Raw genomic sequence first — 12,662 nt, 5'->3', positions numbered from 1 at the left:
GTGGCACCGATGCATCGGGTTCTCTTCATTCCCCACACGTACCAAACACTGCACAAAAGGACGGCTACATTCGGTTACCTGCGAATGTTTTTCTTGAGCAGCCATCTCCCGCAGCCTAACGACACTAATTGTCTTCTAGGTCGCATGTCTAATGCTCTAATTTGTTTTAGAGCTGAAAGAAGCGCGGTGTAGTTCAGCTCAGAGCCAAGAGAGGGGAAAAGCAGTGACACTGCGCAGATGGAACCGGCAGCAGCTGCAGAGGAGGTGCGAGCCCTTTCATATCAAAGGAAACCACCGCTCCTCGCAGTCCCAGCGAGCGTGTTTACGGGTGTGCTCTGTGCATGTCAAGGCACTTAATGGGCCAGGTGCACTCGATAAAAGAGCAGGGACTACAACAAACTCATTCACCCACTTCTGAGGCAAGGCAGCGTAAACCAAAGAGCGAGTGGGTGGGAGGTTTTCTTGATACGTCTACTTCTGTGTGACTTAGAAAGGAGAGGTCTGCTCTCTGTTTTGCTTTGGCAACAAGATGAATAATCATTTAAAAGGGCAATTTTGGATCAAACTCAAAGTGCCACTTAGCTTTGCCATGCTTTGACACTCTAACTAGGATCAAGTGCTCCGCACTGCTTGGGCTCAAGCTTCCAGTGTCCTTTGAGGAGCCCCAGCGCTGCTGGGATGAATGGAGCCATACAGCAGCCGGAGAGTGTGTCCTTTCCCTGGCTCTGCTGCACGATGCCATGAGCATGGCCATGTTTTAGAAAAATGCAGAAAACAAGAGGCCAGGGATGGCAAAAAACAAGTGAGCAAAGAGTTACCAGAGCAGCAATGGACTGGGATGGCCGCGAGAAGCCGTAGGACAGCACTGCTGCTGCTGCTCCTGCTTCTCCATCTTGTAGGAGGTGGAAAGGAGCTCTTCCTGTTCTGTGCTGCTGCATTTGTTTCCTTTAAAAGTCGGATTTAATATTAATCCCATTAGGAATTTTTTTCTTGTGATGAAAACAGGATATTGTTTCAGGATATTGGGCAACAAAGCTGTCCTTGAGCAGCAACTCTAAGCAGCCTTGCACTCTTGCTACTGACTGCATTTCTTGTGAACACTAATAGAGTTTAAAGTCTTCCAGAGTGCGAGAGAGGCCACGGCAGAGCAATTCGAGTTCAGGCTTTCTGTGTCCCGTTGTAAACACCAACAACCTGTAGTAATCTTAATATATAATCACGAGCTCTTCCTTCTATTGGAACTAATGTCTTTAGCAGGTGTAAAAGTCTAGCCCTCTCATCTGCGATGAATACGCGTGTCCTGCTTGATAAGAAAGGTAACAACGTGAGTCCAAATCCAGGAATTATTGGAAATCTCTTGGGAAAGTCTGTTCTTTCTGAGATATTCATTCTAGTTTCCTGACTAGGCTTTGGGAAAAGGTTTTCTGAACTTTTGGATTCACATTTCACTTCAACTGAGCTTCCAGGCTTTGAGTTTACCCATCATAGCAACGCCGTGACAATGGATGGGGAAGAGAAGGCGTTGGAGTGTTGTCCTCCGGGAACACTCAGGTTCTGCCTCCATGCGCTGATAAAGGCACTGACATTCTTCAGGGGTGTGTTGGTGTAACACCCTCTGTCATTGTTTAGAAAATAATCTGGTTTAGGAAGAAAGCGTCTGCTGATAAGGTCTTCAAAATGGCCACTAATACACCACAGAATACCTTTGCAGTTGTGGTTATCTTTAGGCTCATTTAGCTCCACACTTCTCACTCATTTGGGCTCTTTTCACTGCTCTGTGTTCCGCCTGCCCTCGGGCTCATACACATGTCCCCCTGGAGACACAGACCATCCCTTAGCAAGGTTGTGTCCCCACAAAGAGGTCCCAAGTCCTCTGGGTCCAGACACTAGTGACCATGTCAGAGAAACCCACATCCGCTCACATAAAGAGGAGCTGAGGTTTTTCTTACACTCTCTCAGCGCAGTAATTGCACCCAACACATGTTACCCAGTGGTAGGAGAGGTAATTTCTTATCAAAATCAGTTGTAGGGGCACGGTGTGTAACTTTGCCTGCTTTATTTGCTTGGGCTCAGCTTTTCTGCGTCCCGCCTAGGAAAGACCAGGCTGCACCGTGCTGCCTGCCTGGCTCCTGCCTGCATCCCCGCAGCTGTCGCTCCTGATCTTCGCTGCCAGGAGAAGGATCCTCTCCTTGGCGAGCCTGCCTAGAAATAAGGAACCCTTGACCACGTGGAGACCACATAGCAGATGTTGAGAGACACCACATGTACGCTGTGGTCCTCCCTTGGCCCTTGCACTGTGCCTCTTCTCCATCGTCTGGGATGAGCGGTCTCCGGCTCCTTTCCATGGGCCCCTCATGCTGCAGTGTACACCAGCCTGTCGCCTTTTGCCAAGGAGCTTATCTGGCACAAGAAACAGTATCTCTGTTCCTCATCCCTTGCTGTCCCTGGAGCCAGAGGAAAGTGATGCTGTTCAATGTTCTTTCCAATGCTAATGTGAGCACTCCGGAGGGTCTCTGCTCGCTTTTCAGGGAGCGTGGGGGCTGCCGTCCTTCCCCGCAGATTGCCATCCCATATGTTCCCAGCACACTGACTCGTTCCTTCCACACTCCCTTTCCTCGTTTCTCAAGTGCTGGCTGCCTGACAAACACATCTTGGCAGCACTGGTCCCCCGCTCAAGTAAGCAGCCCATCCTAGAGGATCTATAGCAGGTGCTGTCAGGAGGGGTTCAGTCCTCTGGATGGAGGCGAATCTCACGCCAGGGAGTGACTGCGCCATCGCAAGCGTGCAGACTGCCAGGATGGGACATCGCCATGTGCTGTAGGTGACGCGGAGGCCCCGTCCTCAGGACGATGCTGGTGGATGAACACCCAGCTGCACTCTTCGAGCTGGGGTCACCCAAACCAGTCTGACCAGCACGAGATCCTGTTCTGCTACATACACCAAATGCTGGGATCATCTTCTTCAAAAAGCTTTCTGGCAGACCTGGGGACCCCTGAGGAAGAGGCAGGGGGACAGGGTCAGGCCGTGGGGGTGGGCGTATTTCCCACTGCCTCCAGCCCTCCCGTGGGATCCCCGCTGTCCCAGAACATGCCGTTTTAATGACTCTATTCCTGTTCTTGGGGTGGGAAGGAAAAGGTGGGGGCTCTGCAAAAAATTTAACCATATCCTGCACCAAATAACTTCATGTGTCAATAACACTGCCTCACCTGCATCTTACCCTCCCTTGTATCCCTGCCCAGAGAACCTGTTTCCACCTTGGTTTGTAGCCTGCTCTGTGCGATACCCGGCTGTCAGAGGCTGGTGGCATCCATGGCCAAGTCTCTTGACCTTCCGACAGGCTGCAGCACCCCTCCCTCTCCACATGACGCATCTTTAGGATCAGTTTCCACTGCTGGTGGGTTTGGTGACTGGGCTGCTTCTGGGAGGATGGCACCTTCAGTGATCTCAGGGTAGCATCACCACGGGGATAAGCTGGAGCTCCAAGCTGCTCTCCAGCTCTGGTCCTGCTTTGCAGCGCTGGGAGGTCACTGGGGAGGCCCAGAGCACTCGGTGCTTTGGCACATGGGTGTTGTGGAGGCCGGCGAGCCGTGGGGCAGGGCAGCGGGGCCAGCAGAACCCCAGACTCTGCCATGCACGGCTTACAGAGGAGGAGGCTGGAGCACAGGGTGAGCTCTGGCCAGGGCAAGCGCCATGGACCTGGGCAAGTGCCATGGACCTGGGCATGAACCGCTGCACTCCCAAACCTCGTGGACCCCTCAGCTGCCATCAGGCCACTCCTGGCTGATAAGCAGGGCTGAGCACTCCCATAGCGATGTCTTGCCTGGCACGGTCCCCTCCCGAACCGCGACGTGGCCGAGGACTGACGCCAAGACGTCACGGCTGCGCGAGTCCCCGGGGAGGCAGCAAGTGCTGAGCCAAGCGCCTGCCGAGAACAGACAAAACACAACCCCCAGTATTTGTTCTGAAACCTGCCCAGAATTACTTTGGCCTCGGTGAGACTGGAGGATTATTTTCCTTAAGTATTTTTAAACCTGGAGCCTGGCAAGTGCCAGAGGGCTGGGATTTCCTGGCTTGAGCGCACGGGTCGCGGACGGCAAGGAGAACAAGGAGCCCGCTCCTGCCGCTCCACCTGGGAAGCCCTGAGAGCCAGCGCGGAGCGGAACCGGGATAATGGAGCTGGCAGGAGCTTGGGGAGGAACCCACGGGCAGAGCAGACCCTCTGCCAGACCAGCACCAGAGCAGAGCCCGAGCCACAGGCACTGCCCAGCCTGGGCTGCTCCGTGTCTGGGTCACCATCAGGAAGGAGGGGCAGAAGCCCCTTGTGCTCGGTGCTGGTGAGGCCGCATCTCAAATCCTGTGTTTAGTTTTGGGCGCCTCACGCCAACAAAGCCCTTGAGGTGCTGGAGCGAGTTGAGAGAAGGGAACGGAGCTGGTGAGGGGCTGGAGCACAAGGGTGATGGGAGCGGCTGAGGGAGCTGGGGGTTCAGCTGGAGAACAGGAGCTGAGGGGAGACCTTCTGATCTCTGACCTGCCTGAAAGGAGCTTGGAGCCAGGGGGGGTCGGGCTCTGCTCCCCAGGAACAAGCGCCAGGAGCAGAGGAAACGGCCTCAAGTTGCACCAAGGGAGGCTGAGGTTGGATATTAGGAAAAATTTCTTCCTGGAAAGGGTGGCGAAAAGGAAGAGAAAAGCAGCAACTGCAGCAAGAAGTGCCAGCACCACCCCAGCCAGAGCTGCTGCCTGTCCCCCTCTCTGCAGCACTGTCCCCTTCTCTGCAGCACTGTCCCCTTCTCTGCAGCGCTGTCCCCCTCTCTGCAGCGCTGTCCCCCTCTCTGCAGCACTGTCCCCTTCTCTGCAGCACTGTCCCCTTCTCTGCAGCGCTGTCCCCCTCTCTGCAGCGCTGTCCCCCTCTCTGCAGCACTGTCCCCTTCTCTGCAGCGCTGTCCCCCTCTCTGCAGCGCTGTCCCCCTCTCTGCAGCACCGTCCCCCTCTTTGCAGGCACTGCTTCCCTGGCAGTGAGCCCCAGGGCACGCTGGTGCTGAGTGCTGCTGTGATCCGTGTCCCCAAGTTTATCGGGCACAGAGGACAGTAAAGCACAGCTCACAGTAGCAGTGAGGCTGCTGAAATGCAGGTGCATTTTTTAAACACGCTGCCGTTTGTGCACAGCCCTGCAGGCTGCATGGAGGTGAGCACGGGTGAAAGGAAAGTGAACAGTGCTCTGCACGCCGGCAGTTTGTTCGTGGCTGAGTTTGTTGGTGCCGCTGTCTCAGTCTCTGTTCCTGGCAGGATCCAGCAGCAGGACAGCCACAGTTTGCTCCCATGCAGCACTGGTGAGCACACAACCTATTGTGTCCACACGTAGATACACATTTGTGCCGCTTGTTCCAAAACCCTACTTGTTCCGTCCCCAGCACTGACAATGTCAGGAAAGCCTCCATCTCCCCCCGGCTTTGTTCAACTGTGCTTCTTTGGAGGAAAGATCCCCAGCAAAGCATCCGTCAAAACCAGCTCTCACTGGCGAATTCAGTTCTGCTTTCTTCATGTGCTTTTTGTGTTTGCCTCACACAAACTCTGGTGGCTGAGCTGTACAGGCAGGACAAGTTGCTTAAAGCAATTTAATGAGTCTTATGTACAAGCCAGAACTGCTTCCTCATCCAGGCAGGTGCCCTGTGAATTGTCTTTTGCCCTACCTACCCACCACGGCGGCACAACAGCCCGTGGCGTAAATGCCGGCACAGGGTGCGTGCATGTTCTGTCTCCAAAGAGCCTCAGAAAAAACCCCTTATAACAACCACAGTTACCATCTAAACAAATCCCAGGTCTTCCATAAACAGAGAACGGGGTTAAATGTGCCTAATAAGCTCCTCATTCTAAATTATCATCTCTGCTCTAATAATAGCTGATAAGTTAGTCTTTTGTGGGACAATAAACATTTCTGTTATTCCCCAAGCCCAGCTTTGGGATAAATAAGGCCAGCCCTTGTTTTTAAGCAGGAGGTCGTGCACCATCTTAGGATAAAGTCACTGCTACCCTTTCCCTGCTTTGCAGACTTAAAAGAGCAAAATGTATAAAGCCAGAGAAAATTAGAGTGGGAGCAGCTAAAGACAAGTCAAACATGCTGGCATTAAGCTCCCTTCACATGTGTGTTTAGCAGATAATTCGTTATCATCCCAGTCCAAAGTTAACCTGCTGGAAAGCCGCCGTGGGAGAGTTGGCTGCATCTGCAATGTTTCAGATTTCACCACTTCAGCTGGGCACAAACAAACCCCAAAAACACTATAAAAGCTTGTTTTTGATTAAACTTGTTGCTGCCAGGTACAAATACTGATTTTCTGGGTGGAAGTCCGTTGGGGCACAAGCACCAAAGATCACTAATCCCTGGTAAAACACAGACTTTGTGCCCAGTGCCACGGCTCAGCTGGCAGCAGCTTTTGTGGGGCTGGGCAGCACTGCCTCCAGTTTCCACTTCCCCATCCCAAACCGGAGGGAGGAAGGAGGAGGAGGAGGATGCCGAGGTTTCCTACCGCCCTCCGGCAGCCCCGGGCTGGGGGATCCGGGCACTGGCCGCGGTGGGACGGGGTCTCTCACTCCCAGGAGCGCTGCCGAGCACCCGCGTGGCTCTGGGCACCCGTCTCCATCATCTCCATCACCTCCATCTCCTTGTGGCTGTGAGACCGTGGCAGGAAGCTGCGGTCACAGCTGTTTTTCTGCCCTGGCTCGTCTGCTATTCTTACACACTTTGTGGGGGTGAGCCGTATTTACTCTGTCTCAGAGACAGGAGTTGCCTCCGTTACGCCTCAGAAAAGCACCTGACTGCGTTGCAGGGAGCAGAGGGGGACGCATGTGGTCTGGTCTCACGGGGGACATTCGTTATGGGGTCAGCAGCAGCTGCAGACCCCCCTTCCGGGTCCCATGCAGCATCCCAGTCCCCAGCACCCCTTGTCTCTGTGGGACACCCTGGTTGTGCTCCCCTGGGAAACCTGGGGCTCAGGTCTCCAAGGACAGGCACTCCTGGGTCTGGGCTCTGCTAAAACCCCCATCCCTGGGGCGAGACCCCACTCCCAGTGCCACCGGGGCAGGAATGGCCACACTGCCAAGGCCACTCGCAGCCCTGGAGTCTGCGCCCTGCCGCAAAGCTCCCCAAAAGGTCCCAGCCCCTTGTGTACCCCAGACAGCCCCAAGTCCCAAACGGCACCAACTGCCCTTGGGTAACCAACCCCCCACCTGCCATCTGTTCTCAGACCAAGCCTCAGCAAAGGGACGTCCCAGGCAGGTCCTCGTGTGTCACCAGCCATGGGCACGCTGGGGCTGTGCGCGCACGTGGCTGCGTAATGCCGTAACGAGATTACCCTGTGACATGATGGCTGTGAAATAATCCACGGTATCATTCAGTAAATCCCGGGATCCAATTACCCTACCACATGACACCCCTTCCCGGGCGTGGGGAGGCCGGGGGGCTGCAGCCGCATGTCCTGCCCCTCCGCCAGCCGCGCGCTCGGCTCCTCCACTCCCCTGTACCTCTTTGCCTCTGTGTCATTTAAGATTAGCAAAGTTTGCGTTACCCTGCGGGAGCCCCGACCCTCTGCCAGGCTCTGTTGTGTTTTCTCGCCTGGCTGCGTGCTCGCCAGCACCGCGCTGACCTCCCTGCCCCGCCGGCCTCGCGCTACCTCACCGTCCCCACAGCACCGGACCCCGTTGGGCTGGTGTTCAGGTGGCATTGACAACATCCCTGGGACGGGGACAGAGCCAACCTGGCCACCCGGAATGTCCGCGGGACACAGGAGAACCGTGTGATGCCGCCCTGTTAACCCGGCTGCGCAGAGAGCCCGGCGCGCACCCTGCCTCCCGCAGCAGCACAGTTGTTTGCAAACAGTTTTCCAAGGCATTTTCCTTGTCCCAGCAGCTGCTCCCTGCAGCCAGCATATCCCCTTCTGTGAGAATAAAGCCCGGGGCACGGGTACACCAGCAGTCCCCGGCCCCGGCAGCGGTGCCAGGGCACGCACGATGCCCCGCGGCCGGCTCGGCGCGCTCCGCTGCCGGCACCGCAGTCGCTCCCAGCCCTGGCAGGTGTTCAGACACCAGCGCTGCTGCCAAACCAGCCAGGGAGCGTGGCCAGCTGCAAATTTCGGCTTCATTTTTGGAGCCTTTGAATCGCTGGCCGGCTGCCAGGTTTGTTATTTGTTAGTCTAAGTTGGGGGTTTTTTTTCTTTTTTTTTTTTTTTTTTTTCCCAAGCGAATTTCAAACTGTCGAGAGGAGCTGGGCAGAGGGAACTTGGCAGGGGGCCCTCAGCATCCTCAGCGCGGGGGGAGCGGGGCCGAGGGCAGGACGCTGCGGCATGGTCTGCCCTGCCCAGGAGACACCAGGCAGCAGAACAGAGCCCTCACGTCAGGAAACTTTGAGTTTCACCTCAGCTGCAGATGGAATACAGCCAAAACTTCCACGCACGGAGCAGAGTTCATGGACCTGCGTCTCTGGAGCAGAGCTCTGCAGAGCCCCGATGCTGTGCAGGAGTCCGCTCTGCAGCTTTGTGCTGGCCCAGTTTGCACTCGCCGAGCCCAGGGCAGCTCCCCTGGAAAGGCATCTGGCTCCTGCACCCAGCTGTGCGGCCACGGACCCGCGGGCAGAGCCCCCAGGGGACTCACCGGCCACCAGGTCCCCAGCCTGTGCCAGCAGAGTCAGTGGGGATCAGGAAACAGGGCAATTTGCAAGGGAAGAAATTACTTTTCCACCTTGGAAACCTGAGCCTCAGATCCATTTGCCTCCAGAGAAGGGAAACAAAAGCTTTGGGAGGGGAGGACAGGGTCTAGGATGGAGGATGGCAGGGAGCCGTGGGGCAGGGAGCCGTGGGACCAGGGATGGAGCCGGAGCCGGGAGACAAGCGCCAGCAGGAGGGAGGCTGCTGGGGGCTGGCAGGAGCAGGGCGCAGGCGACCGGAGCGTGTCCTGTTGTTGTCCCCACGCTTCCCAGCTCCCCACCGCTTTCCCTGCCATTGTTCAGCAGCTCCGGGGGCGAGGCGCAGCATGGAGACCGGCTGCCCTTCCTCCCTGCCTCCCGCCTGCCCTTCCGCCCCGGCTCCCTCCCCACCACCCGTGCCCAGCTGCTGTGGCATGTGCCACTGGCTACCCAGAGCCACGGGGCTGGGGCACCATCCCCTCCTGCCTGCCCTGACCCCAAGCCGCGGTGGGGAACGGCAACCGGCTCATCCCCAGCCGGCGCGGAGCAACCAGCATCTCCCCAGGAGCCAGTCTGGGGCTGGGAACGGGGCTGGGGTCTAGCCCTGCACAGACAGGGACGGTGACAGCAGTCGGAGGCAAAGGGCTCTGGCCACCTCCTGCTGCCCCATCGCCTCCCTGCTTAGATGGATAAAGCCTCCCTGGTCCCATCTGCAGGCAAAGCCATTTCTGTCACATCGCTTCATTCCCCTGCCATTAATGTGGTGGGTTTTGTAAGGAGACCTTCCCACCGAGTCCTCTGAGCTTTTTTCCCGTGGCTCAGCAGCTGCTGCTCACCGGCCACCGCAGCCACGTCAGTGTGTCTCTCAAAAAAGCCAATCAAGCCCATCTGATGGCTGCGCCTCGCAGGCTGTGAGGTTGCTCCTGCCGATGGAGCAGGAAAGATGTCGGTATCCCAATGCATGGCGCAGCTCTCTGCTGGGGGACAGTCCAGATCACTGGAGGTGACTCCCTGTGCGGGGACCCCACCAGCACCCCCAGTGCAGAGCTCACGGGGTGGACAGTGACACACAGCACAGGTACCAGGCAGAGGGGTACGCGGGAGCCCCCAGTGCCACGGCTCCAAGTCCCAGAGGAGCCTGAAAGATTAATGGCCTTTTTTTCAGTGTTTGCTGTAGGCAGAGCCATTACTGCAAAGCAGAGGGCTCGTGCTCCAGGGCTTCATTCAGATAACAGCCTTGGTATGAGAATGAGCTCCCCTGGTGAGGTGCAATTTGGAGAACTTGAATGGGAGCTCCAAAACAGGTTGCAAAGAAAGAGATTAAGATCACTATTTGTCCTTTTTTTTTTTTCCTTTTTCCTTCCTACTAGAGCAAAAATACTGCTGTTTATTGCTATAAACCCCTGGGGGCTGTATGGTAAACTCCCAGTGGGAATTACTGTCTCAGGAGATCAGAGATCTCGAGAACATCCCCTTGCCAAATTTACAGTTACTGGTGGCTCTAATCAGCCTTGTTTATCTCTCCCTGTGGTGATATTTGGGAAACCAGCACAGGTCAAACACGGGCCAGTTCTCTCATTGTTACCCGATACCCGAAATCTCCCTTCAGGCCGCACCGTCCTGACGTGGACACCTTCCCGCGCCTTGTCCCGCAGCCCGGCGCTCACGGGGAGCAAATCTGCTGCTCCAGGGATGCTGCCGGGAAAGGACCAGGTGACAAGAGCCCCTGGCACAGCCTGCTGTGCTCAGACCCATCGTCCCACCCACGGCACAGCTCCCGCAGCCCCCAGCTGCCCATTGCCTGCCCACTCCCGAGCGGGGACGGCTGCGACGCCTGCGCGCTCCCACCCTCCCTACCGTATATCCTTCCGAAAAAAAGAAAGCATCACTGTCCTATTAATTATGTGAGTTATGGAGCAATATTTTTCCCAGAGTCACCTACTGGTTCACATATTCGTTTTCCAGGCAGCTTAGCCAGTAGCCTGGCAACAGAGTGACCTTATGCTCTGCTCAGCTTTGAGCGTTTTATTAGCCACACTGGAGTCTCTCCACCGCTCCATATTGCTGAGCCCCTCATTAGTACAATTAATAAGCCGCTTCTGTCAATTCAATCAAATGCCAGGCTCGACAGCAGGAGAAAGCTTTGGCAGATCAAGTAGAGGAGATTCTGGGTAGCACTGGGAAATTGCAGGAAACCTTTCATCTCCCTCAAGGAGCCGAACAAGAATGGAATTGTGGGATTGGGATTCTCTCAGGTCATGTTTATTTATCGCCAGCTCATTAGTATAATAAATCAGGCCCCCTGTCAGTTTGAATGAAGTCACAGGTTTACTGGAAAGAACTTGGCAGAACACCTTGATATTATTAATGATGGCGTGGACAAAGCCCCATGAAAGGCGATGCCCTGGCCGGGGTGTGCAGCACCCTCACACGCACCCGCTCGTCCCTGCGCCCGCCGGCAGAAGGCCACCACGACGAGAAGGCCACCATGAGCAGAAGGCCACCAGCCCAGGCTGGTGTGGTGACCCCAGGGCAGTGCCTGGGGACTGGGATGGTCTGGGGACGCACTGTCCGGTGCAGCTGCAGCACAGCCCATCCAAGGTACCTGGCAGCCGCGGGAAGGGATGCTTATCCCTGCTCCGGGTGACACGCACAGTGGGACACATCCCTGTCCTGGCCTTGCTCTCGTCCTGCTGCCTGTGCCGGGATGCAGCTGGGGCAGAGCAGAGCGCCAGGCAGGCAGCGCGGGCGCTGGTGCCCCACCGGCCGTCACGTGTATTGGGCACATGTGACGGCGCTTTGCCTTTCACATCTCTCTGCGTCCTGCCAGACTTTGCCCCGGCTCTGATGTCAGCCTGCTCTTTGGATCCCGTGCTGGCTGCGGGAGCTCCCGTGGCCGTGGTGCCAGTGGCGCTGGGCAGGACACGGCTGCATGACGACCGGTGAAGTGTCGGTGCTCGCACGGCTGCACAACTGCGGCTCCTGAGCGGGATCGGTCCCTGCATCCTCTGAGCAGGACCTGCCAGCAGCATGGGGTCTGGAGCATCTTTGTGCCGAGGAAAGGCTGAGAGAGCTGGGGCTGTTCAGCTGGAGAAGAGAAGCCAAGAGGGATCTGATCAATGGGATCAATATCTCAGGGTGGGTGTCAGAGGATGGAGCAGACTCTCTCAAGTGGTGCCCAACGCCAGGGTGAGGGGCAACGGGCACAGACTGAAACGCAGGAGGCTCCATCTGAACACGAGGAGGAACTTCTTTGCTGGGAGGTGCTGGAGCCTGGCCCAGGCTGCCCAGAGCGGGTGTGGAGTCTCCTGCTCTGAGACATTCAAACCCGCCTGGACCGACCTGTGTGATCTGCTCTGGGGACCCTGTGTGAGCTGGGCTGGGCTGGGGGATCTACAGAGGTCTCTGCAATCCCAACCAGGCTGTGATTCTGTGGAGGGACCAGGAGGTGGCTTTGCAGAGCCGTGACACCTCCCCCTGAACCGGGCACCCCTGCCGGGGTGAGTGGGATGTGGTGGTCAGCCGGAGATGCTGGAATGTCGTCAGTCTCCTTTCCTGGATCCGGCACTTTACAACCCCAGACAGCAGATCGCGGGTTGATTCCTATTCTGTCACTGGAAATAATGCTGGGTGGCAACAAGGAAAAGCTGTGGCTGGTCTGTTGTAGTCTGAGTGCCCCAAATACAGCAACATCACAGGTGTACGTCCCAAAAAGGTTCCTAAAATAAACTTCCCCAGGAAACCTTTTGATCTAGTCTGACGATGAAAAGGTAAATCTGAGTAAAATCAGACTTTTAAAAAGATTAATTTCCATTTAGTTTAAATATAGCTTAAAGGTTGTAAAATAACAGCTTTATTTTATTGTAGAGTTTATCACAGTATTTGGTCTCCACACTGTCCTACATAAATCACTGCCTGACCACCCCATGGATCCCCAGTCACTGTCTGATGCCTGTGTGACAGCATGGCAGGCTGGCTGGGGACACAACAC

Source organism: Caloenas nicobarica, chromosome 21 (genome assembly GCF_036013445.1).
Source record: "Caloenas nicobarica isolate bCalNic1 chromosome 21, bCalNic1.hap1, whole genome shotgun sequence".
NCBI classification, from domain to species: domain Eukaryota; kingdom Metazoa; phylum Chordata; class Aves; order Columbiformes; family Columbidae; genus Caloenas; species Caloenas nicobarica.
This window is presented reverse-complemented; position numbering follows the sequence as displayed.